The following is a 27942-nucleotide window of genomic DNA, read 5'->3' as shown; positions in this document are numbered from 1 at the left end:
CAACTAAGCAAAACCTGTGTTAAATTTTACTCATAATGAGAATTTGTTGAATTACTTACGTAGCTGTGCAGCCGCAACACATTCCAGAACATTGGCTAAGAAAGGCAGTTGGGGTAAGTCCTTCCCCCCCCACCACAAGAATTTCAGTGTCTAAGCAGCATTTTATTACATAAACAGAGGAAATACTAATATCAAATTAAGGAGGGAGAGTGTATAGGTCACAGACACCATTTATGGAACTTCATTTGTAAGTACTCTGCTCTATATATGGCAAAAAGTTGAGTACGATTAGGTTATGTGAAAGTGGTCCCAGTTTCAAACTTAGGCTTGGTCTACACTAGGAATGTACATTGATATAGCTATGCCTCTCAGGTGAAAAATCCACCTATACCAACCAGTGTAGACAGTGCTAGGTCAACAGAAGAATTATTCCTTCAACCTAGCTACCACCTGCTGGGGAGGTGAATTCCCTACACTGACAGGCAAATCATTCTGGTTGGCACAGGTAGTGTCTACACTGAAGCACCGAAGTAGCACAGCTGTGCCTTTGTAGCGTTAAGTGGTAGACATACCCTAAAATTTACACAAACATTAAAACAAGGTTCACTGAACTTCAGGGAAGACTTGGGTTGCCCCCAGAACATCCCCTTTAAAGCAAGCCTCAGGAAACCCCAGCTTTAAATTGCCTTCAACATTGTTGGCGCTTTCTCTTCACAGGCGCTGTACAGTGCATGGGAGTGCATCAGGACCCTGAGTAACAAACTTCCTTTAAAATGACAGCAACATAGTTAGAGAAACATTTCCTATTCTCATAGCTTAACCAGTCAGGGCAATAACCAAAAACTTGGAGCAAGAGAGAACACTTGAGATTTGTAGTCTTACTGCAACTGCTGTTGACTCTTTTCAATTCGAGCAGCCAGTCAAATTTGGGGCTCTGGGAATGTTCCAGTTTGAGCAGAAATTGATGAAGACAGGTATTTCTCAAATGCAATATTGTTTATTTACAAGGAATGGACAAAGTCCTGCTCTTCTGAATGCAGGAGGAACCATAACCAAAAGGAGCAGTTTCTTAGAGTACAGACCTAAGCCTCTTTAGCCAACAGACCCAAAAGCTCTCTCTGTCTAGCTTTTCTCAAGATCACACTGTGCTCACAGGCTACTGATTGGCTTTCTTGCTTTGTTCTCTCCCTCTCTCCCCTCCCCCCCTCAGTTTCCATATATTCTGCTTCCCCACCCCTGGCCAACCTAGTCACCATATCCACATGCTGATATTTTCGGTGCAGACTCTTAGGCTTCATTTTAGGTGTGATCCATTAACTGTCTCTTACAACTAGGTTCAATGAAGGACTCATTCACAGATCAGTTTGTATGAGACTTTAATCCATGTCAAGTTATCAAGATCATAACATTGCTAATAAAACTTGCCATACACCTACCATGTAGGATCGTTTGTTTAAACAACAAGTGACTAAGGGAAACTTTTAATGGGGAGATGGAAAATCATATCAAAAGTTACACAAGAAGCAAGAAAAAAATACTTTTAACTCTTTATGAAGAGCTAATACTCAAAGAGTCACCAAGAGGTCCTCAGAACCTCCAGCATGGTGCCCTGGACCTCTATTGACTCCATATAAGATTGTGGTTCTCAATCTTTTCAGGCTCAGAACTCATGTGTAAATGTCAATGGGCTATCACACTGTGAATTAAGCTAAAGAGCCCTTTAATTCTGAAAGAGAGTGTTCACACAAGAGTTTAATACGGTTTAACCAATCCACTTCAAACTCACACCTTTAAGTTAATTTGGCTTAATCTTCCTGGATGTCCCCTTGCAGGCAAGCCCAAAGATAGAGCTACTTCATTTTAGGGAGGTCCTGGGGGAGGCAGTCATACAAGTCTTGAATCAGAATATCTCCATACTATTAAAAACCACACACACACACACACACACAGATGATTTAATCTGAAATAAGGCAATTGTGTAGCCAACTCTTTTTACACAGAGATGGCTTGAAATAAGGATTTAAAGTTTCCTTACAACAGAGCATAATGTAATTTCAGCAGTTTGGTGTTGTAACCAAGAGACCCCCAAACAAACTACATATCTCCTTATATTGAAGTGTTTATACTCAAAACAGTTTTATGAACTAAGAGTATATCATCAATTTACTTTTATACAGTTTAGTGAACTGTATAATATTGCTCTTTTCACGCTCAGATTTGACCAGGTAAGTGAACTATAGTGGTCACTACGATGGGACCTCAGTTCATACAAAATTCTAACTAAAGAATTTGTTACTGTATGTAATCATAGAAACGTAGGACTGGCATGGACCTCAACAGGAAAATGTTTTCAACAGCCACAGTACAACTGCTGGTGTATTAAATTCAGTATTTGTATAATCTAGGATGAGCCAATGTACTTGTCACCAACCTACTGTATTGCAAACTTTTCACACACTTTGACTTCCCAATCCCAGGCTCTCCGTTGAGAATAAAGTCCACATGTCTATTAGTACTATAGGATCCAGATGCGTATAAGACACTTACATTAGTCTTGCTGATATAATAATTAGTGAACAAAACAACAAAAACAAAACCCATACCAGGGTTCGGGTTTTCATTAACTGTAAAATCAAGTCACTGGTGAGAAAAAAAGAGCCCTTCTTATTAGAAGACAGTTCAGGGTGTTATAAGTTTAGGTTAAGAATGATGAACTGTCATACCATTCCCATATCATAATGCGCGCACACACACACGAGAACATTCGGGTTACACTAAGCATTATGACTAAGACCATTTGTGCTGGGGATATTAGTCAGCTGAGCTACCTTCTGACAAAAGCATTGGTGCTCCCTTGTCCCATTTACTTCTGACCTGCACACTTTGCTAAACTAGGTTACATTCTGGATGAAAATAACTGGAGTAACTGCTATATTTGTAAATGTGTCTACATTGCAAATTTCCTCAAGCTGATATGTTGTCCTGATCTCTCACCTGAAGACACCAATTTCTGAATGTGGGAGCATTTCGCCATACAGGCGAATTAAGATTACTTATGCCACAGTTCACGTAGTTAAGTTCTATGAAAACAATAAGTACTTTTAGAAATTAATGTCAGTACCTTAAGGAGATACCATATAAGACCTTAGGGTGCAAACAAGCTACAGACTCTTCTTTAAGCTAAGGCAAACAAGTACAGGAAAATGCATACAAAATATCACCTGGGATAAATATTTCCTAAATTTTCCAAAACAGTACTATTTTGAGTACATAGTTGCATTATCAATTGTGCTTAGATGCTTTCTGCCAGTTTTCATCAAAATTAGATTAGGTTTCTATGAGTTATGGCCCTTTTTGGGATTTTATGATTTTTTTAGATTGGATGCCCAGTAATGTTGAAACATTACATGAGACAGAGGAAGTGCACCACTTCCAGCATCTATAGCCACTCTGGTGATGACCACCAGGTGAGTGCCAAAATGTGGTAGCAATGACATTCTTCTAGCTGATGGGTTACCCTAACTCTTTAATAAGACCTCTTTTTAAATCTGCCTGGTATACTATTGGGGTGGCGGACATCTGCTCTTTCCCCAATGCAGGGCAGTGACTACGGTCTAGATCAGTGGTTCTCAACACACAGGTCTTCCAGGGAGTACATCTAGATATTTGCCCAGTTTTACAACAGGCTACATAAAAAGCACTAGCGAAGTCAGTACACAGTACTGTTCAGTATACGCGATACACTGAAATGCAATTACAATGTTTATAATCCAATTGATTTTATAATTATAAGGTAAAAATGAGAAAATAAGCAATTTTTCAGTAATATTGTGCTGTGACACTTCTGTATTTTTAGGTCTGATTTTGTAAGCAAGTAGTTTTTAAATGAAGTGTCTTGGATACCTCAAAAGGCTACAGTAGCCTGGAAAGGTTGAGAGCTACTGATCCAGACCCTTAGGAGTACATAAATATTTAACAGGAAAATGGATGAGAAGTTTATCAATGATATTCAGAGACACAAGCTGTTCAGGGCTTCCTCTAAATTACCTAAAACTGAATAATTTTAAATTACTGGATTAATAGTCCTTTCTATTCCAGAACTCGCAACGTGGGTGAAATGACTGCTTTGAAACAAACAGTTGTGCTCCTCTTTGCTTCTTCATGATATGCAAAGGCAGCCTAAAGTGTTTACAATACATATGCTTATTTTTCCATATTAGAAACCCAGATTTTGCCCAGTTGGGAAGACTGAAGAACTAGTAACATGATGATATTACAAAAGTCAGAGGGAAAAGCTGAATAACTGAACAAAAGAGGTTTTTCCCATTTTTGCTTTGCTTTTGTTAACTCCAGTGGCTGCCGGGTGTTTGGAATACAGGAAGCCTTTGTTAAAGTGAGAGAGCTCACACCACAATAAAATCCAGGAAAACCAGACTTGACATTTCCTGATATTTCTAAGGTGTGGGGGAAAAAAAAATCCGTATCTTAAATAATTAATAGTTAATAAATAAAAATTATAACAGACCATCTTAAGGAAGCAAAGGAGGCACAAGTCCTTTTGTAGGTGACTTTATCCAAGTTACAGTTCTGTATATTAAGTGGACAAATCTATTTTAACAAAGCTTTATGATTGAGAGTTGTATGCACAAGTATCAGGAAAGTGAAAGTAAATTCCCCACAGCAGCTTCACCCTAGCTCAGTGACATGTTTATAGTTTGCTTTCCTATAGATGGTGCTACCTTAATATATACATAGCAATGGTGTGTATTTAAAGCCTCTGTAATGACAGGGTTAAGACTATTAACCCTTCAAAAACAGGAATAAATTCAGAGAAGTCCTATGTCTTGTATTACACATTTCAGACTGAGGATCACAATGGTCCCTTCTGGCCTTAGAATGCATCAATCTATGGAAGGAAGATTGTGGTTTTAGTTCACCTTTGAAAATTGATAAATATGGGTTAAAAGGATTAAGGTTTATTAAGGGAAGTCTGAGAGACATGATACATCATATCATCAAGGCATTTAGGATGGATGCCAGACAGTCATAACCAAGGACATTTGAACTTGTTTAAACTGATTCAAAACAACAGCTTGAAAAAGTTTCTCAAACACTATTGGGTGCATCTTCCACTTTGGAAAAATTGTTGAAAAAAGGATCGAGGGGAGGGCAGGGGGGAAGATACAAATCTTATTTGAGACATGGCAAGCATATCAGCATTTAATGAAATCTAGAGGGTGTCCAAATCATACAGAAAATGAGTAATATTTCAATTATGAGAATTACATTAATAAGAAAATGAAGCAGATTTACTGGTTTATATGCATTCTGGATACTTTCTATGTACTTAATACTATTTGCCCTGTTTTAATACAATTAGCATGCATCTTTCATGCCGATACACTTATGCCAACATTTGATGAACCATTTAATGACATAATACACACACACATGCACAATTGCCCTCCCCCCCCATAAAAACACCTCCCCCCTCTCCCTCAGTAGATGATATCCTCTTGGCCTATTAAAGTCACTGGGACTTTTGCGAATGATTTCACCCATATGTAGGATATTCTGCGCTACACATCTGCATGAGCTGCAAATCACACAGTATGATTACAGTAGAGACATGCCCCGTAACTGGGACATGCATTTGCAGTGTGGTTGCTCACACCTTGGGTTGGCCACAAAGTTAATTTTGTAGTGAAGACATACCCTTCAGCTGGGATTTTCAAAGGCACCTAAGAGTTAGAAACCCAAATCTCACTGAAAGTCAAGGGGAGTTGGGTGCTAACTCTCTAAGGTGCCTTGGAAAACCCAGCTTTATCATTATAAATGTGGTATCATCCTTGAGATGAAACCTAGTTCTACTGTTTGAACATTACTAATTTATTCTCCAATAAAACCTGTGAAATCTGAGAAGGCGACTGAAATGATAGCTCAGAATGTTCTGCACAATATTTAATACATAGCCCCACATTGGTGTGATCATTGCAAGTTACTATTTCAGTTGAAAACAGAAGCAGCACTATTTCTGGTTCCACTCCTATAAAATTTCATCAAACTTTAGTACAATATTGCAAATATCTTGAATCCCCACTTGATTGCTGAATCACCCTCCTCCCCGTAAAATCTAATACACTCAACATTGCATATCTCCATTTAACGATAGAGAGCCCTAACATGAGCAATTGAAAGTTTAGCTTAAGTTAAGATTCATCAAAATGTTTCACCTAAAAAAAAAAAAAGACACCTTCACTAAGATGTGATGTTGGCATGAAACTAATGAAAAAGGGAGCAATAGATTTAGAAATGCCATCTACCTGACCTTCAATGTAGTGTTAAGATTATTTACACACACACACACACACACACACACACACACGCGTAGAGAAAGGCTATTTGCTAGCCCAGTATAAGCCTGCCAATGGAGTTACGTCTGATTTACACTAATACTAGTAGTGCCACTCAGTGATTAAGCAATCCATATTAAGGCTGCTCAGATTCAACAATTGTATGCCCATACATCTATGAGGCTTCCACTACCACACTCTCTCAGCACATTTTGCACATAGTTGGATTACGATTGTCTCAGCAAATGAATTGGGATTAAGTGCATCTCTCCTAGCTTTTCCAAGTAAATACATCATACCCCCTCTTCTGTGCAAAAAGGCAGATGGAGTGAAAACAGGCAGTTTCCAGAGCCTACAGTCAGTGACAAGCCTGGGCTGCAGGTTGTCTTGCGTTCCCAATTTAAGCATTTATAAACTAAGTACATGTAAGAAAGAATGCCTACATGTTCATTTGTAAGATCAACAAAGCAGTGTCTTGTTTTATGCCAGGATAAGACCTGGCAGCTTTAATAATGGTGCATGCTCATGATTTTATTTCTCAAGCAGTAGTCAACTTGTATTGGTAATTCTGAGCCTGCAGTGTACCCAACAGGTCAAGAAAATAAATTTGATTACTTTGATCTTAATGGGAGCTTTGGCCACATCTGCATGAATGAATTTCTGATTATAGGAATGCCTATTAAGTCAGGATCCATGAAGCAGGACAAAGTAATGGATTAGTCACCAGAACTTCAATTAATGTTAAGTTCCCAGTGGCATACTGATGTCCATCAATCCTGACTTCCTTGTCAAAAGCAGGCAGGCAGCAACACTATCTATTGCACTTAATTTACAGAGCTTGTAAAATCTGGGAAGCAAGAATTGACAGAAACATCTGATTTTTACTTCAGGATAAATTATATTCTACTCTTCCTCTCCATCTTGAAAGGCTTTGGCTGGAAGGGCAGAATACTTCAGTAGTGCTGAGTGAAGAAAAACTCTGGATAATTACCTTAAATCATGTTTCCTGAGTCTAAAATAAATGAATCAGATTCCTTTCTGAGTGGGCTAATGACTGCAAAATAATTTTATCCCAGTACAATTAGGATTCACATTGCTAAAGGCCTACATAAGAGAAGTGAGGGGGGGGAAAATGGGAAGTATTACATGTGCTACCTGTAGTGAAATCTCGTTTTAAAAAAATACAATATACGCTATCAAGGCAAAAAAACAATGGAGAATAAGGAAGGAAGCAATCCACAATCTGCCGGCTGTTTCTATGCTAGTAATAGGAGAGCAAAAATATAACAGGGCAGAATAAACTTTATGAAAAGGATGTTAAATAATGCAGTTCAGCAGCTTGTTCTATGGTATTATCATCCATAGTAAATCACACTAGAACATCTTTATATGTAAAAACTCACTGCATGTATAGCAATGGCATGATCCATGAATCAGGCAATAATCAAGGGCTGTTTCTCTTTGGGTTTTTTTTTTAAACCAATTGTCAAAGCAATCAGTGAGTTCACATTACCCTTATGACTTGATGTATCGATCAAAACCCAAAAAAGCTATTTGGTGGGCTTCGGGAAAAGACAGTTCAGAACTTTGAAACACCAACCACCAAAGGAGTGAATGCAACAAGCACTTGTACAACTTCTAATAGAATCAGAAATTCACTGTCACTCTAGTTCAGACTTACAGTACATTGTCTCTTCTCACACTCATTCCAATGAAGTATTTGGAATAATGGTTTTGTCCAACACCACAAACAATCATTTAGCAAGCTTTAGTCTGATATGCTTGGTTTACTGAGACCAGTGAGCAATATAGTCACCCAGCTGGGTTAAAAATTTTTTTTACAGGAAACTTATTCTGCTGAACAGCGTTACAGAAACAGAACATGGACTGCTCCTCAGCTAAAGTAGAAACACGGAGAACTGCATGAGTAAACAAATTCATGTTCTTTCAGGGAAATGCACAGCTCCTATTAGATTGCAAGAGAGGAAGGTTATATAGGAAAGAGGTGTCAACATAAACTATAGAATGAAGGCAAACAGTAAATATAGGTCCTCTTCTTGTTCACATTAGAATCAATGGCAAATTGAATTCATTCGCTTCTGTGGGGACAGACTTGAACCCATAAACTTTAAAATAAGCAGTGGTCAGCCATCACAAGGACCTTCCAGCCACCATGACTGTATCTACAATGAAAAATTTGTCATATAGCTCTACACTGGTGGTAGAAGCAATGAGCATTGTAGCACAGGGAGAAAGCAGGTATTTTTACCCTATTTTCTAACCCTGCTGGTAAAGTCATTTGTGCCCTGTCTATACTACAGCTAACATGAGTGGAGTTGCACTGGTAGAGAACATGTTTGCTATGTGTCTGGATAGATACATCCCCCTTGGCACATGGAATTGTGATGGTTTCTGCATGCACAGAGCACGTGGGCTCAAACAATTCAGAACGTGGGGTCACTTACTTGTGAAGAAACATTTTCTTCTTTCGCTTCTCTACAGGACAGCAAGTTGTCTCAGCTTCTCTCCTCTTCTAAAACAGAACCATTAAAGCCTGTTCATCCCTTCACACAGCAACTAAACATTACTCCTCTTTTCTCATCTACCTCTTGTAACAACACTGAAGAATTGGTTCTTAGGCAGTGGCAGCCCTCCCTCCCCCTGTTCAGGGCCTTTAACAGCACAGGTGTGCTTAAGGTATTGCTAATGAGCAGCACACTTAAGCAGTTGCATTCTTAACTGAAAGGCTTCCTGCATCATGGAAACCTGAGTCCATGACCCAACACTGAGCTCTGCAGGGAAGGCCTTGTGGCAGGAGCAGACCCTAAAAGTCATGATAGTCACAGAAAAGTGAGATAGAAGAGGCCCACTTGGTCATTTAAGAGCATAAGCTCACTGGAGTAGGGACTGTATTGATCTGTATCTGTGCAGCAACCGGCCCATTGGGGCCCCATCCTCATTAGAGTCTTTAGTTTCTACCACAACACCGACAACAACGTAACCCACCGCCCTGTCTCTAGGCTGCTTCCCTAATGTACAGAGTCCTTGTTTTTAATTATTTCCATGAGGTTTCTTTTGCTGATACTTTATGGCTTTTTTTTGTATTTAGGTAGCTGATTCTATGTAACATCTACTATAATTGAGCTATTGCATCAGAATTAAGTATGGCTGTGTGACAGCCATCTATTAATGTATGCAATGTTATTGTAGCCGTGTTGGTCCTAGGGTAGTAGAGCGACAAAAGATGGGTGAGGTAATATCTTCATTGGACCAACTTCTGTTGAGAGAGAGAGAAACTTTCAAGCTTAGAAAGAGCTCTTCTTCAGGTCCATTCCCAGCTATTTAATAAGATAAACATTCAGGCACTTAGTGTTATATATAATTTCTGCTAAATGTAGCATTATGTATTATTTTCATTGCACACAAGCATTGCCTGATACTCAAATACTTCAGAATTTCCTAATGCTTTAGTAAGAACCACTTAGCTAACTCTCAGAGGAGTACTGGGAAAGGGATTTAAAGTGTACCCCAGTAATTAATGTGGCAGACAGCCTGTGTAATGGCATTTTATTTAGCCTCTATGAAATACCAATATACTTTCTCACTAAATAGTACAAACTGCCTCTTTTCCATCCCCCATGTCTGCTAGATAGAGCCTGTAATAAAACAAAATGATTTGCACTGACTGATGCAAAACCAGGACTTGTCTTGGGCTGGAAAGCTCTCTTTACTATGCAGTATTGTCCTTAGCACTGTCTGAAAGCATGCATATAAACAGTGTATTTTAAGTTCAGTAGGTGATAAGGCATGGCTGTTCTAAGAGACATTAGCAGTGGGAAGGACCCCTTTGGTCATCTCCCTGCATAAGCTTCAGGATAGCATGAACAGATCATTGCAGAATCCCTATTAATTCATTCTCTCATCTTGCCTTGTATAACACCATTGATATTGCTACCACCTCTTCTGGAAGATTATCACTGAGGCCAATTACACCATCTGATAAAGTACTTCCTCCTAGTTAGCCTATTTTTTTCTTTTCTTCAATTTTAGCCCACTATTTGTTGTGCATACACTGACTACTAAAAATAATCTCTTTTTTTTGTTTTTGCTAATTCCTCTCAGGTGTGCATAGACAACTGCTGTGCAATCCATGAATCATTTTTCTTTGCGGCTGTACAAATTAAATTCTCTTGATAGCAATGAATTAAGGGTCACACTGGATTATATGCATTTGCAGGATGTGTACCTTTTTAATCAAATCCTGTTTTTATAACACCTTATCACAAGCCTCCTTAAAAGCTCTGTTCCAAATATTACATTCTCTGCTATAAATGACACAAAGCTTAAAAATCTTACCTATGCTAAAGGGTACAGTACAGGCAGAATTCCTGCAAAGGAGCTGCCTCATGTATACTCCCTCACTTATTTCCTCTATTACCATGAGCCATTTTTAAAACTTTGAAAAGCAAACTGTGAATTGCGAAAGACATGACAAGGATGGATAAGCCACATTATAATGAAACATCTCCATGTTTTAGGCCCTTATTCTGCAATGAATCCCACAAAAGCAGACTCCTGCACCCACACAGGACTAGGGACTTAGCAAGCAATACTCTGCTATCAAGAATACAGCATTACAAGCTGGGTCATGTGCAGAAAGGACTTTTTGACTTACTTATAGGCCCAGATTCAGCAAAGCACTCAAGTGTGTGCTTAAGGCCCATTTAACCACATGCTTAAATGGGACTTACAATGCAATTAAGTGCTTTAGTACATTGAAATGGCCTTACGCACATTCTTAACTTTAAGCATGTGCATAAGTGCATTGCTAAATCAAGGCCATAAGTAATTTTCCCATCCTAGAAATCAAAATCCTTCAAAAAAATTTAAAATTATAAATTGTATATTTGCTTATGATATTTGACAAATTGCTTTCCTGTTATGTAGCAACTCTCTCACTAGTTTGCTTGAGGGTTCTCTACAGCAAGCCAACGTTATCTGACTAACCTTAAAGAGCTAAAAATATCACTTATCTGCAGGTAAAACAGATGTTTGATATAAACCACATACAGGAGCTCTGTGTTCAGAAAGGCCCCTTAATATTTTCTGAAATGGCAGAAATTCATTTTTAGGAAAATGTAAGGGGAGACAAATCGATATTTTAAAAAAAATATGGTTCAGGATATTCAAAATCTAAGTAAAGCTAAGTAGAGCTAGTAGACTGAACCAATTATGGGACAAATTTCCTTGCAAGTTCATCCAGATATTTCTTAAATGAATTTCATCACATATAGATATCACAACAACATTCACCTCTTTAAAAAGAGAGCCTTCCTTAAACTATACCCCAACACATTGGACAACAATCATTGTCCCTGGAAAAGTCTGCTTAGAAAGCGGGAAAATTATGTGTCTTCTAGAGAGATCTAATATATTTTCAATCATATAGAAGGCCCACATAGTACACTGATAGGAGCTTTATTGTTATTGTATATGCATGTCTAATGTGTGTTAAAATGGCTTCGAACCAAGTATAAAGTGCTTCTGGTAGTGGATTTTATATATAAATACACACATATACATACACTCGTGTTTCAAATTGATCACATACCTGCTCTTGAAAATGACTGCCAGTGTCGTTACAAAACAATTTAGCCCCTAACACTAACGGTGCTGCTCATAAGTTTGGTACGTCAAGATCAGACTAGTCTAATGGTCCCTGTAGCCTTAAAAAAAAAAAATCTATGAATTTCTTGTTACACTCTTTTCATGCACCCTACAGCTTTTTAGTGATAGGTAAGCATCTGTAGAAGTATTTCAAAATTATATAATAAGAAAATATAGTAGAGGATGAAGCTGCAGTCTGCTGTGGCATACAGACCTACAGCAAATTAAAAAGGTTCTGAAAGGCGGAGATAAGCTCTAAAAGAAATCAGTATTGAAACTTTACACTTTCTTTTTCCCTTCCATAAAAATGCCTTAACTCTTTCTCTCTTCTGCCTAAAGAGCCAAATCCTCTTATTCAATCAAGGCAGCTACTCCAGGAAGAGCTCTCTTTCCAGCAATTGCTCTTTTCAGCAGTGGCTCATGCAGGGGTGGCTCCAGGCACCAGCGCGGCAAGCCCGTGCCTCGGGCAGCAAGCTGCGGGGGGTGCCCTGACTGCTGTGCTTGGGGCAGCAAAATAAATAAAGCCGCCCCTGGGCTCATGGGGGCAGTGAGCTGGTGTAAATTGTCATAGCTCCATTCAGTGGAGCTTCCTGCGTCATCCCAGACTATTAAGCACTTGGGCCTTGATCCACAAAAGGAATGTAGGCCCATAAACCCCAGACTTAGGCAACATGTCAGGTTTAGGTGTCTGAAGTCTCAGTTTTACACTCCACTGCGATCCCCCAAAACTCATCAAAACTCAGTAGGCATCTAGGTTTTCAGGGTAAAACTTTCTGTTTCTGCTGCCTCACTCTATGAGTCCAGATGCCTATCTCCCACCTCAGCCCAGAATAATCCACAAACCCAGGGAAGATGGACATTGGGCACCTAAGTCACATGCAGGGCCAAATCCGGTAGGCAGGCTCAGAGGCTGCCTGTCAGATCGGGTCCCATTTAAAATCTCTGTCTGGGAGAAGTGGTGGTGGTGACAATGACTGTTCCACTGTGGATAAATATTTCAAAAATCATCCAGTGGTTAGGGCTCCCACCTGAGATAGGGAGACCCTGGGTCCAGTCCCTCTGCTTCAATGAGTCTGTCATTATTCAGCCAGAGTGGAACAGCTTTAGCTGGAGAGACTGAGGGAGCCCCACACCAGAATTGCTCATAGTTCAGTGGTTAGAGCACATGAAATGGGAAGTCCTCTCTCCCCCTCCAGCAAAGGGGTGAATTGAACCTGTCTCCACGTTCCACGCAAGGGCTTTAACCACTGGGATAAAGGTTACAAGGTGGGCAGGGGCAGCATCTCTTTCCCCAGACATTTTGCGTGAAGCAAGGTATGTGCCTAACTCAAGGGTCGGCAACCTTTCAGAAGTGCTGTGCCGAGTCTTCATTTATTCACTCTAATTTAAGGTGTCGCGTGCCAGTAATACATTTTAACATTTTTAGAAAGTCTTTCTCTAAATCTATAATATATAACTAAACTATTGTTGTATGCAAAGTAAATAAGGTTTTTAAAATGTTTAAGAAGCTTCATTTAAAATTAAATTAAAATGCAGAGCCCCCCAGACTGATGGCTAAGACCCAGGCAGTGTGAGTGTCACTGAAAATCAGCTCACGTGCCGCCTTCGGCACGCGTGCCATAGGTTGCCTATCCCTCGCCTAACTCATTCCCACAAGCAATACCTTAGGCAGCTAAGACACCAGACTCCAGGCAGTGGGTTTCCATTCATAAATCGCTAATAGAGATAGGTCCCTATCTCCAAGAGAGGGCTGGGACTCATGGCACACCCCATCATTGGCATCTCCCATTGGCTAGCTTAGGCCCGCCTAGTGCAATAGCTTTTGTGGATTGCATTCATAGGTGCCTCTCCCCCACAATTCCACTGTACAGGGCACCTAGGAGTCTATCAGGATTTTGATATACATGTTTTTCTTCTCCATGGAGGGATGGGTGAAGGTGGAGAGGGGAGATTATTTATTGATATTACACTAGTGCCTAGAGATCTCCAGCAGACCAGCACTCCTTGGGCCACATGCTGTACAAACACTGAGTAAGGGAACAAGCTCTATCCCTCAATCTCAGTTCAGACAAGACCTAACCGATAGCTATACAAACAAAAGGAGAGAATGCGGGAGGGAGCAGAGGGTAACAGTGACAGGAACATGTGGTTACAACTTGCAGGTTGAACATTTGTCTAAAGGCTATACATAAATAAGATCTATTAATGATCAGTCATCTCTGCTGGCCACTTGCCTAGCTGTTAGTTGTCCATTTACAGACAGGGTAATAGAAATGGACCCTGAAGAGGACAGCAGCAGGTGTTCTATTCACAAGGCATAGCATTGAAAAGCATGTGATGGTGCTTAGGGAGAAGACAACAAAAGACAAATGGGTTATCAAAGCTGTCAAAATTAGTGGCGCAGAGAGGCGGTGGGTCGGGGTGACATGATAAAATACAAGAGCAGGTATGTTGGGAGGGCTAAGATATAGGGGACCTTTTAGGAGCTTGTATTTGAAGTAGTGGAGAAAGAAGAGCAAATGGAGGGACTGAGGGAGTCAATGGCTGCAGCTGAACCACAGGGATAGCATGCATGGGGTTCAACGAGCGAGAAAGGGTGGGGATGTTTGACAAGGCGAATGGCACAGCTGAGAAGGGAAACTGGGAGGAACCCCACATGATTGTGGGATTTGGAACAGAGGAATTGAATGTTGGCTGTAAGCCAGGATTGGAGAAAAAGGAGTCAAAGGGAGAGGAGAGTGTGGAGGGAAAATATATTATTCCTTGGTTCACTGATATTACAGGACAACTCACTTGGCATAAAAGGGCCTGACAGTCTCTTACACCTGTGTAGAGTCTGTAACGATCTACTATGTCGGAATTCTTCACTAACTCAGCACTGAGGGCACTCTGCACCTGGGTACCTGACTACACAAGGTTCAGTGAAGTGGAGAATCAGGGCTATCGGGAAGAATAACCCAACCTGCCCCCTTGTTCTCATTCTTCAGATATCTGCACAGTCAGCTTGATATTAAAAAGGTATCCGCACTTTGGGTAAAGAACTCTTGTAATGAAACATTCAGGAACCATCATATTGTTATTTGAGAATACTGCCAATGCTGTCGAAACACATACTCTTGACCTGTAATGTTTGCCTAGAAGCACTTCACAGATCAGCACTAGTTTTCTGTAAACAGGCTTTTATTGCAGTGAGAACCTAGTGCAACTGGAAAAGAGAATATGGCAAAAATTGAGGGCTCTTAAAGGGCATTACAACTGTTATGTAAAAGGAGAACTGAAAATGGATTTCCTAGCTGAAGAACACTTTTGAGCAGTGGAGGTATGTACAAATGCAGAAAGCTATTTATCTCTGACTTTGCAGGAGTTCCATGTTATTTTCTGCTTGTATACCAAAATACTGACCCTTTAGGTCAGCCTTTTTAAAAAAACAAAACCACACACAAATCACTGACTTCCACAGAGAGATGAAACTGGTATGAAAAAGTTTGGAGTGTGCTACCAATGCACCATATAATCTGCAAGAGGAAGAGGAGGAGACATTGGTTAACGTTTAGAAAGCTTAAATCCATTCATCCGCCAGTATTTTTATATGAAGTAAATGCAACTTACTACTCATCGCATTTCAACATAGCTTATTGACTTGATGTTACATTTTCCTCTTTATCGTGTTTCCTAAGGAGGGGAATTGTTCATTTGCATAGAAGACTATGCCAAACAGTAGTCATGCACCTCTCACTCCGCTCAAGCGCCACTTTCAGAATTTGCTTTCTGCAGCAGAAATTGAATGATTTATTTTGTTAATCATCAGTATATTACCAAGCTTTAGTCATCAGCCTTGGGACTGCAGTGTGAGGAGAGCATGACTACACATGCATAGGCTGTGTAACAGAAGAGTCTCCACAGGGTGATCTTGTAGGATATGTTCATGATGTTCTGCCTTAACTCTGGCCTTTTTAACCATTGCTTTTGGGGTCAGAATGAGAACCTGAACTTCACAGTAGTTGAATATAACTTAAATTTAATATAGTGCAAGAACTAAAGTCTAGCTCTGGCTTGAAGACATTTTACTTGGGCTATGAGCAGTTCAGGCCTGACAAGCTATTCAGGATAAAGGTCAGTTCAGCATTTGTATAGAAGACGACATCAGACAACCACCCAGATGCTGTTGGGGATATTAAAGAGTTCAAATTATGTGAATATAGGATGCAATTTTGACCCCTAAAAATATTTTTTTAAAGAGCAGAGTTAAGGGTGAACACTATGATAATGTCCTGCTTTATTTATTTTCTGAAGCACATTCATCATGCAAGGTTGCCATTTATAGACCCTTCTCTTCAGAAGAGGTCTGTCTGAATCAAAGGTGTCAGCCTGGTGTGGGAGGATATTCTGTTCCTGGAAGGGATCTCTTTTGTATGTAAGCTGAAGCCTGGGCACTTCATTCAAGATCCCATAGCACGTTTTGTAGAGTATAACTTCACCCTGTCCAAATTCCATCGTGGATAATTACGTCCTGCCTACCTGAATTCCCCTCTACCATTTCAATTGGATATGGTATTCTTCAGTTCCTGTACTAAAGTGGTTTGTAATGCCAATTAGAATGCTGCTAAGCAGCTCTTGTATTTCACGCTAGCATTGGCTACTTTTCAGCAGTGGGTGGAATGATTCCTGGATATCCCGCCCAGAGGTATTTGTGAGGCATAATCAGGAATTACAGAAATGTAAATTATAATGCTGTATGATCACATGTTGTGAAGCAGAGTAGGGGAATGTGGCCACCTCCGTGCACAATGATTTCTTTCCCAACATGTTTCGTACAACCAGCTGCCTGACAGGGTGGGCATGTGGTTCAAGCCCAGGATAGTGAGAGATCTGGGTTCTACTGCTGCTGCTGCAGCAGCCATATGAACTTGAGCAATTCACTTAACCTTGCTGTCCCTAATGGAGTGGGAGAATACCACAGTCAGCACAGTTACTTGCCTGTAAAGCCCTATAAGTTCCTGATGAGGGTAGTGCACCGTCTTATAGATATGCTATCCCCTCCCCTCCAAGATATTTCTCCACATTTCCTTGTAACAATATGCACATTAAATTAGCAGTTAGACTGTGACAAGCAAGACAGATCCAAGTAATTCACTTTAGAGAAATAAGCTCCAGCATCTAACATTTACTATATTCTCAATATCAGCAAAGCTTTCCTTATGTCATTCATTAGAGGCGATCTCCCCACTTGATGTGCACATACAACTATCCTCTTATCCCCGGATAAAGATGCAAGCTATGCATGGGTGTCATGGGTTAACTGAACTACTTAAGGACAACACAACAGGCTCTGTATATGAATGTATCTACTCCTACTACAAATTCCCTTTGTTTACTGCACAGAAGAGTTAAATATTCCCCTAAGCAGAAGTGAGTTTGATGCAGAATGTAATTCAGTTATAGTAAAAGGATTAATTTAGGCAAGCCCCTGCTGATTGTTACATCCAATTCATCACCAGATCCGTAAAAGAGTGAGCTTCCCCAATCAAATATGTGCCTGTAAGCAAAATCCCTACCTTGTGAGGACACAGGGTTCTGCTAGGCATTTTAAATTTCCCAGCTCAATTTGATTGCCAAAGTCAGTCAATCAAGTTATAATTGGCTCTAATCAGTACTCCCAGGAGGTTCTCAATTCTTTTCCTGCATCCAATTCAACCTCAAAATAAGTATGACATTTTTCCCCTCCCTGTCAAAATACAGAAAGTCATTTTCAAGCTGCTCTCTACAATAAACTCCCCCCCCCGCATCAGTACAAGTGAAAGAAGATACCTACACAGCACAAATGAAACCTGAATTCAAATAATCATTGTGAGCATAACTGTAATTATTATTTTTATTACTAATTAGATAATGGCAGCGTGCACTATGTGCTAGGCCAGGGGTTCTCAAACTGGGGGTTGTGACCCCTCAGGGGGTGGGATGTTATGAGTATAATATAATAGGTCATTGAAAGATGACAGGGCCAGAAAGCATTGACTCACAGACTGACCTGACCCATGGCTGAACTTTAGAAACTGGTTAGGAAGATATGTAAATAAATAGAGCTTTGAAATGCAAGTCTGCATTGGTAAGGGTAGAAGGGGAGGTGTTTGCTCAGCTCTTGTGAGGTAAGCAAACAAGCCTTGTCTATTGCTATAGCTTTGATTCAAAGATCAAAAAAGGAATATTAACATTTAGGAAGATACTTGAGTGAAATAGTTTATTGTCTGTATGTCTCTTTGAAGGTTGTGGTAACCTGTATCTGAACTGTTTAATGGATAAATTACCCTGTGATAATTGCCAGGGTGTTTGGGAGAAGGAGAGTTAAGCCTATTGTTTTCTCAGGCCAAAAGGCTGCTGGAAATGTATAAGAACCCTGGGACATGATCCTGCTTCATCCCAAATCTGCTTTGAGTTTCAAGAGGGGGAAACCTTAAGCCATAAGGATTGAGATCCCCAGTCACTGATTGGAGTCACCCTGAATAAGGACTTTGGACTATAACCTATGGGCTATTTCTAAAAGGACTTTTGGCAACTACAAGCTCATCTCTACTATGTATCTGAACCTCAAGAATTGAATTCAAGTCTGTATGTATATTGATCTTTTAACCAGCATGCTCTCTTTTCTTTTTAAATAACTTTTAGCTTAGTTAATAAGAATTGGCTATAAGCATGTATTTTAGGTAAGATCTAAGTTATAATTGGACCTGGGTATGTGGCTGATCCTTTGGGATTGGAAGAACCTTTTCTTTTATATGATGAATTAAGATTTTCAGTAATGATCATCATATCTGACATGTGTGTCTGGACGGAGGCCTGAGGCTGGGTACTTTAAGGGAACTATGTTGTTTGGATTTCTAAGTAACCAGTTAGGTACTATAGAAGCTGTTTTGTGCTGGCTTGGTAAACTAAGTATTGAAATATCCACCAGCGTTTGGGGGTTGTCTGCCTCATTTTGTCTGCCGTTCACCCTAATTGAGTGACCTCAGCTAGCTCCCATGGGCAGCACCATCACGGGGGGGGGGGGGGGTGTCACAAGGTTATTACATGGGGGATCATGAGCTGTCAGCCTCCACCGCCCAAGCCCTGCTTTGCCTCCAGCATTTACAATAGTGTTAAATAAAAATAATTTAAAAAAGGGGGGTTAATTTATAAGGGGGGCACTCATAGGTTTGCTGCGTGAAAGGGGTCACCAGGACAAAAGTTTGAGAAACACTGTGCAAGGCACTTTTAACCCCAAAAGAATTCAGTCTATAAAGTAAAACCAAACTCCAAGCATTTTGGTTAAATGGACGTGATCTTGTCTTTCTTTCCCCAAGGTTCTTGGCTTCAGACTGGAGCTTTCAGCTGCCTGATTCTTCATTACATTACACCACATGAAAACTGAGAATTAGGTTGAGAATTTGGAAGAGGAAGGAAGCTTGGATGAAAGTGATCATGAAATGACAGAGTTCATGATTCTAAGTACTAGTAGGAGGGGAAACAGCAGAATAAAGACAAAGGACTTCAAGAAGGCTGACTTCAGCAACCTCAGAGAATTGGTAGGCACAAATACAAAATGGGAAAAATGACTGCCTAGGAAGGAGTACTGTAGAAATGGATCTGGGGGCTATAGGGGATCACAAACTAAATATGAGCCATGATGTAATATTCTTTAAAAAAAAAAGCAGCAAACCTCATTCTGGGATGAATTAGCAAGTGTGTTGTAAGCAAGACAAAAGTAGTAATGCTCCCACACTACTCAACAGTGAGAAGGCCGCAACAGAAGTATTGTACCCAGTTCTGGGCACCACACTTGGGAAAGATGTGGACAAACTGGAGGTTAGACAAACACCAGTCAGGGATGATCTAGATAGTAATTAGTCCTGCCTCAGGGCAGAAGACTGGATAGAAGGCCTATCAAGATCCCTGCCGGTCCTACATTTCTATGATTCTATTATCCCCATTGTAGTAAGACGGTAAGGAGAAAGTTTGCTTTTTGTGGATTTAGCTATCAAAATTAGTTGCATACATTAATACAGGGGTCCCCAACGTGGTGCCCGCGGGCGCCATGGCGCCCACCGGGGCGTCTAAGTGTGCCCGCGTACTGGCCAGCAGATGAGCATCTGCCAAAATGCTGCCGACAAGCTGCGTCATCCAGAGGAGTCACTGCCAAAATGCCACCAGTTTTCGGCAGTATTTTGGCAGCAACACCTCTGGATGACATTGCTTGTCGGCGGCATTTTGGTGGCGATGCCTATCGACGTTGCCACTTGTCAGTGGAATTTCAGCGGATGCTCATCCACTGCCACGGTCCTCTGTGGCTTGTCGTCTGGCACCCGCCAGACAAAACAGGTTGGGGACCACTGCATTAATATGTAACATGCCCTGCTCTTTGAGAGAATATAGCTTAGAAGAACCGGCAGCAAGCAAGACCAGAAAACCATGAAGAACTACCATTGTGATGGACAGCATTTCATACCACTTTGCACAGGGATAAACATCTGCACCAGGTGCAGGGCAGTGGAGAAGCAAGCTCCCACTCTGCAGTTGAGGAAAATGAGAATGGTGCATTTACACGTAAATAGTAATAGGTCTGTACTACAGACCAGGACATAAGGAAGTTCAAGCTTGCCTGCATCTATCACAGTCTCAGATGACGGCCACGTCCCTACCTGACCATTTGTCTTATGCCCAGGTATATGCAGAAAAAAAAATCAACAAAATTATTTCTATTGGCCAAATTGAGAGGCAGATTTCTGTTGACAGCAAGTTAGTGCTTCTCTATCACCTTTCTGTAATTATTTATATATTGCCAACACAGCACACGTAGGACTTGAATTTACGCTGACTATAGGCTCAATTCTGTCTTGCATCTGACCTCTGGGTGGCACAGGAGAGGCCAGAGGCCGGTATCAGAAGACTGCTAGGACCTTGATCCTCAGGTCGATCCTGGCTCTGATAAGAATCTGTACCGCTTCTGCGCAGCTCTAATTTGTGCCACGGATTGAAGGTTCTTAATCGGCCCTCTGCCAGTGAGGCATAGCAAAGCTCCACTATACCCACTTCCTGTCTCCTGTGCTAATGGATGGGTTGGCTAGGGCAGACACAGGACCTGAAGCTGGTACATTCTGGCCAACAGGAAGGTTCCCCTGTCATGGCACAATTCTTTCTAGGCCATTTATGGCCAGTTTTTGGCTCTTTGGCACCTCCTAATTTGTCCAAATCTGGAGCAGAAAATCCAGCCTTACATGTCAGACTATAACTCTCTTTTAAAGTTTGAAGATCCACAAAAGATCAGAAACAGGGGACTATTTTTGTGTGACAAGCTGATATGGTAGCATATCAGTTAGATGGCTTTGACATGAATGTCAATCATGAGGCCACTTTTGCAACAAGTTACAAAGCTTCTTGGTGCACAAATCACAGGATCCTTTGTATCTTTGTTTTCAGTACTGCAAACAGGCTTTAGAAGTGACTTCTTGTCCAGTTAAGCCTCACAGAAGGAATCTGTAAATGCTAGTTTCTCAAAGAAACAAATCAATGAGATCTGATAGCTGTAACTGTCAGAATAATAATGGAACTGGTAGCTTTCATTACAACTACATCCAAAATCCAGGGAGTTTCATGTGCTCAGATAGAAGGGAACAGATTCTCAGAATCATAGAAATGTAGAGAGTTAGAAGGGACCTTGAGATGTTATCAAATTTCAGCCACACAGGCTGATGCAGCACCAAGTAAATCTAGACTATCCCTGACAGGTGTTAGTCCAACCAGTTTTTAAAATCCTTCAGTGATGAGAATTCCACAACCTCCCTCGGAAGCCTATTCCAGAGCTTAACTATCCTTATAGCTGGAAAGCTTTTCCTAATATCTAACCTAAATCTCATTGCTGCAGATTAAGCCCATTACTTATGGTCCTACCTTCAGTGGACATGGAGAACAATTGATCACCTTTATAATAGCCCTTAACATATTTGAAGGCTGTTATTGGGTTCCCCCCAAGTCTTCTTTTCTCAAGGCTAAAAAGATATCCAGTTTTTCTAATCTTTCCTCATAGGTCAGGTTTTCTAAATTTAATTATTTTTGTTGTTCTCCACCGGACTCTCCAATTTGTCCATATCTTTTCTAAAGTGTGGCACCCAGAACTGGACACTGTCCTCGCCAGTGGTGAGTAGAGTAGGACAATTACCTCCCATGTCTTACATGTGTCACTCATGTTAATACACCCAAGAATATTAGTTTTGTCACAACTGCATCACATTAACTCATTCAATTTGTTATCCACTATAAACCCCCAGACCTTTTCCAGCAGTACTGTCACCTAGCCAGTTACTCCCCATTTTGTAGCTGTACATTTGATTTTTCCTTCTTAAGTGTAGTACTTTGAACTTGTCTTGATTGAATTTCATCTTGTAGATTTCAGACCAATTCTCTGTGTCACACTTGTTTTGAATTCTAATCTTGTCCTGCAAAGTGCTTCCAATCCCCCCCACCAGCTTGGTGTTACCCACAGATTTTGTAAATGCACTCTGATGGGTTGGATAAAAAAACCCTTTGGGACTGCCACCTGATGTGCCTAGACTACCTCTGAGCCCATTTCCCCTGCCAGCTTGGGACTTCAGTACCTTGCCTTGTTTGAGCCAGACATACTTGCCTGCTGCAAACACAGATCCAAGTCTGAACCACATCCCCCACAAGCTGCAGACTTAACTGAAAAGAGCTTAAGTGCTCCTGTCTCCAGCACTCAGATACTCAGCTCCCAATAGGGTCCAAACCCCAAATAAATCCGTTTTACCCTGTATAAAGCTCATATAGAGTAAACTCAAATTGTTCACCCTCTATAATAGAAAGATATGCACAACTGTTCCCCCACACCCACCCCAGGTATTAATACTTACTCTGGGCTAGTCTGTCAAAGAAGCTTATTGGAACATCTGAGGGTGAGACTTACTTGCATTTAGTTTCCTACAAAAAATAGGATTTAAGTGGTTCCAAGTAATAACAAGCAGAACAAAGTAAATTACCAATCAAATAAAACACACAAAAAAGTCTAAGCCTAATACAGTAGGAAACTAAATGCAAGTAAATCTCACCCTCAGATGTTCCAATAAGCTTCTTTGACAGACTAGCCTTCTAGTCTGGGTTCAATCATCACTCATACCCCTATAGTTACTGGCCTTTGTTCCAGTTTCTTACAGGCATCATTTGGGGTGGAGCCAGCTGAAGACAAATGGAGAGGTTTTCCAGGGGCTTATATAGTCTCTTTCTTGTGGGTGAAAACCCCTCTCTCCCCTGTGTAGAATTACAGCTACAAAATGGAGTTTTGGAGTCACATGGGCAAGTTACATGTCCATGCAGGACTCAGTTCTTTACAGGCCAACACCACTGTCCACATGCTAGTTTGAATGGTCCCAGGAAAGCACAGATGTGGATGGACGTCTATCAAGGTCCACTGTTAGCCAAATACTCTCAATTACTTGAATAATCCCTTCACACTATGTTGGCCAGATTTGCCTTAGGTGTTTCCTACAGCAAACACTTTAAATACAAGCATAGAGCCAAAGCTCATAACTTCAGATATAAAAATGCTACATGCATATGAATAGGATGAATACATTAAGTGGAACATAACCTTTGCAAAGATATGTTACCTGGCATATGTAGCATAAAACATTCCATTTGTCATATTTCCATTCATAAGCATATTTCTATAAAGCATTATGGGGTGCAATGTCACACACTCTTCACTCCATTATCCAAGTCATTAATGAAAATATTGACTAGTACCAGATCCAGGACTGACCACTGTGGGTTAGTCCTACTGGACCCAGGACTGAGAGCCCACTAGATATACCCTCCCTCCAGTTTGACAGCGACTCATTGATAACTACACTTTGAGTATGGTCTTTCAACCAATTGTGCACTCGCCTTATACCAAGGTAATCTAGACCACATTTTCCTAGTTTATCTATGAGAATGTCATGTGGGACTGTGTCAAAAGCCTTACGAAAAATAAGCTACATCACAGCTACAACTTTTCCCCTCCGATCCACTAGGTCAGTAATTCTATCAAAGAACAAAGTTAGGTTGGTTTGGCATGATTTGTCCTTGATGCATTCATGCCGGCTCTTCCTTATAACCTAGTTATCCTCTAGGTGCTTACAAACTCATTGTTTAATAATTTGTTCTAGTATCTTTCCAGGCATTAATGTTATATATTCCCTGGGTCCTCCTTGTTCCCCATTTTAAATATAGGTATTATGGTTGCCCTTCTCCAATCTTCTGGGACCTCATTCATCCTCCAAGACTTCTCAAATATAGTTGCTAATCCAAGATTGCTTCAGCTAGTTCCTTAAATATTCTAGGATGAATTTTATCTGGTACTATTGATATGAATACCTCCAATCTAAATATTTTTAATCTTTTCTTTCCCTATTTTGACTTGCATTCCTTTTCCCTTGTTGTTAATATTAGTTGTGTTGAGTATCTGGTCATCATTCACCTTTTTAGTGAAGGCTGAATCAAAATAGGTATTAAACACCTGAGCTTTCTTGATGTCAATTATTAGCTCCCCTTCCCTGCTAAATACAGGGCCTACACTTTCCTTCATCTTTCTCTGGCTCCTAATGCATTTAAAGAATCTCTTATTGCTTTTCATGTCCCTTGATAGGCTAAAGCACAAAATGAGTCCCACCTTTCTGATTTTGTCCCTACGTTCTTGTGCTATTCTTTTGTACTCCTCCTCAACAGTTCATCCACGATTCCGCTTTTTGTAGGATTTCTTTTTGATTTTCAGGTCATTAAAGAGCTCCAGATAGAGCAGTATTGGCCTCTTATTCTTCCTGTCCTCCCTTCACATCCAGTTAGTTTGCAGCTGTGCCTTTAATACTGTCTATGTGAGGAACTGGCAGTTCTCATGAACTCCTTTATCCCTTAGATTCTCTTTCCATGGCACCTTAGCCATTAGTTCCGAGTTTATTAAAGTCTGCTTTTTTGACATCAGTTGTCCTTATGCTGCTGGTCTCACTCCTTCCTTTCCTTAAAATCATTAAATCTGTCACTTCATGATCACTTTCACCCATATTGCCTTCCGCCTTCAGATCCACAACCAATTCCTCCCTCTTGGTCAGAATCAAGTCTTAAATGACTGTGCCTGATTACTTCCTCCACTTTCTGAAATAAAAAGTTGTCCCAATGCATTCCAGGAAGTTTACTGGAATTTTTTTGTTTTGCCATATTACTTTTCCAATAGATGTCTGATTAGTTAAAGTCCTCCATTACTGCTAGGTCTTGTGTTTTGGATATTTCTGTTATCTGTTCTAGGAATGGCTCATCCACCTCTTCCTCACGAGTTGGTGGTCTACAGTAGATCCTTTCCATTTTGTTACCTCTTCCCCCTTTGATTGGTTTGCCTCTCACCTCCTTCTGGACCTCAGAACAAGTTAAGTTTTGATGTATAGCTCAAGATCTCCTCCCATTTTTCCCTGCCTGTGCTTCCTGAAGAAGCTACATCCCCTTTTCCAGTCATGAGATGTATCCTATCTAGTCTTGGGCTGCCAATTAAATCATAATTTAGCTTGAATACAAAGACTTCCAGTTTTTCCCTATTTATTCCCCCTACTCCTTGCATTTGTGTACAGACATCTAAAATGTTGAACAAATTCCACCACTGGTTTCTCTCATGTTGCTCCTACTGCAGCTCTGAGCACCGTACAGCTGGATTTCTTCTCCCTCCCCGGCATCCACCCACCTCTGCCGCTTGGCACATGGGAGAGTGGAATGAGATGTCCACCTACTCGCCACCACTAAGAGAGCCGGCAGAGGAAGCAGAGGCTGTGCAGCCCTTGCATTCTGCACAGGGCCCAGATACAAGATCCAGGGAATCCTAACATGCCCATCTGTCTCCCGTATTCCCCTCCATGGCTAGGTTAGTGATTATCCAGCCCCAAATACTTAGTTACTCTAATTGGACAATATCCTAGCCTTGATCTACATAATGAGCAGGTAATCCCTGATGAATTGAGGGTAGTATTCAGCACTATCTTTGCTGCCTATCTACAGATCCTATTTTAAAAAAGTGTAATTCTGCCTTCCTTACAGGATAAATTTGACACCCCGGTGTAGAGCAAGCAGCATATAGGTTAGTGAAACAAAGTGCTTGAGGTTTTGGTGGATAATTCCCTCTCTGTGTGAATTCCAAGGATGTTTCTATGCAGAGGAAAAAGTAGTGAAATGTAAATTTTAATAGGAAGATGGAAAGGGAATGAACATCTGTCACTTATCTAATTAGTAACTGGATAGGACTGTTATTCCAGTGATGTACAGCTGAAAAGCCCTTGTTATTAGAGGAAGAAATGTGTGCATATGTTGAAGAATGCAGTTTGATCATGAAAGATTTTAGAAAAATTGGTCCTTTTCTTCTGAAAACATCTGCAGTGTAAGTAAAAGTAGCATATATTTAACTAACTAGCTGGGGAAGCTGATAATATACAGCACACCTGAGATCTTCACTGGAAAAGCTAATGTTTCCTGAGGCACAGACCGCATTAGAAGCAAAGGGAGCAAACTCAGGCTGCCTCTTCTCTGAATGTGAGCGTGTATATAGGAGGGAGAAAGAGAGAGAGAGAGACACACACACGGCGAGCAACAAGGATGAAGTGCTGCTTCCTGCTCTCTAAAACCCACAGAGTTTATAGGGTCAAAATTCACCACTTTCCGTTGGGACTAGAGTAGGTCCTTAACACTGCACTACAGTATCTGAGAACCCCTTGATGAACACATCCTGTGCACTGACTCCATACAGGGTGGGTTACCGGGGGAGAAGGTGCAGCGTTCAGTGACTTGCACAATACTCGTGAGAAAGGAAAAGCAGCTGCTATGCCAGCCCACAATTTGATGTGCAGGAAGGAGGGGCTTTGTGCAGTTTTGTGGCATACCTCCACATTGGGGAGTGCAGCTGCATTTTGTCTCAAAGCCCCAGCAGGACACTGGCTCAAGTTTCATTCATTTTGCAGGTCACATGCAGCGAGTACAATGGAGGAGATGTTACAGATTGGAGTCTGCTGTCCAAACGCATGGGAAGAACGTTTTACCATGTTCATTTCCTGCCTCAGCTTTTGACATTTAGATTATTCCAGAGGTAGAATTAATCTGTACAGGGAAGGAGCAGAATCTTCCTGAGCAGCTGGATTATGGGTTCAGAACAACACTCCATTTGCAGTGCTCACTGTGTGGTTTTTTTTAATAGAAAAACCAGCGTCAGGCCTGAATTGGGGAGTCAGGCAACAAAAACCCATTGCAACTGAATGGGGATTGATATTAGTTTTTTAAAAAATGCATTAAAAACAGACAGACACTTTGCAGATATATTTTGGTTTCCTTCCACTCAATGCAGTTTGGAGAGTGTGGCATATTACAGGGCAAAAGATGGAAGTATTAGGCAGATAGTCATTGCCTTTGAAATGTCTCCCATGCAAAATAATAAAAAAGCAAAAGTCAAATGGGTTGGGATCCCATTGACTTCCATTAGCTAAATATTGCTTTTCAAAAAGTTTGTGTGTCTTTTGTACTCATTCACTTCATTACACTCCAGGAGCTGCTGCCATCCCTACCACCCAGGAGCCATTTCCATCATTCAATGGATGAACATCTAAAAAAAAGGAATTTTAGAAGAAAATTCCCTAACTCGGATCAAAACAAAATCCTTCCCCCCCGAGTCAGCATCTTCTTCCACTGACACCTGGGAAGAAAGCTAGGCCTTGTGGCCTACTCTGAAAGTCATTATATCCAGGCTCTATTGGACCAAAAGGGAGAGAAGGATTCCAAAGTCATGGCTCCCTCACGGAGCATGTCCGGCCACCTGTCACGGCAAAACTAAAGCCCTTGCACTGCACCTAAATATTACTGGGGAGATACAGAAATG

General features: G+C 40.8%; 1 long non-coding RNA gene across 1 annotated transcript; it reads left to right on the top strand.

Annotated features, from left to right (window-relative positions):
* Positions 1-135: 135 nt before the first annotated feature.
* LOC123349231 lies at positions 136-27435 on the top strand. Its single transcript, XR_006573425.1, has 3 exons — positions 136-247; positions 19358-19579; positions 27035-27435. It is a non-coding gene; the product is annotated as an uncharacterized LOC123349231 (long non-coding RNA).
* The last annotated feature ends 507 nt before the right edge of the window (positions 27436-27942 follow it).

The sequence above is a fragment of the Mauremys mutica genome, chromosome 14, assembly GCF_020497125.1.
Source record: "Mauremys mutica isolate MM-2020 ecotype Southern chromosome 14, ASM2049712v1, whole genome shotgun sequence".
NCBI lineage: Eukaryota > Metazoa > Chordata > Testudines > Geoemydidae > Mauremys > Mauremys mutica.
This window is presented reverse-complemented; position numbering and strand designations above follow the sequence as displayed.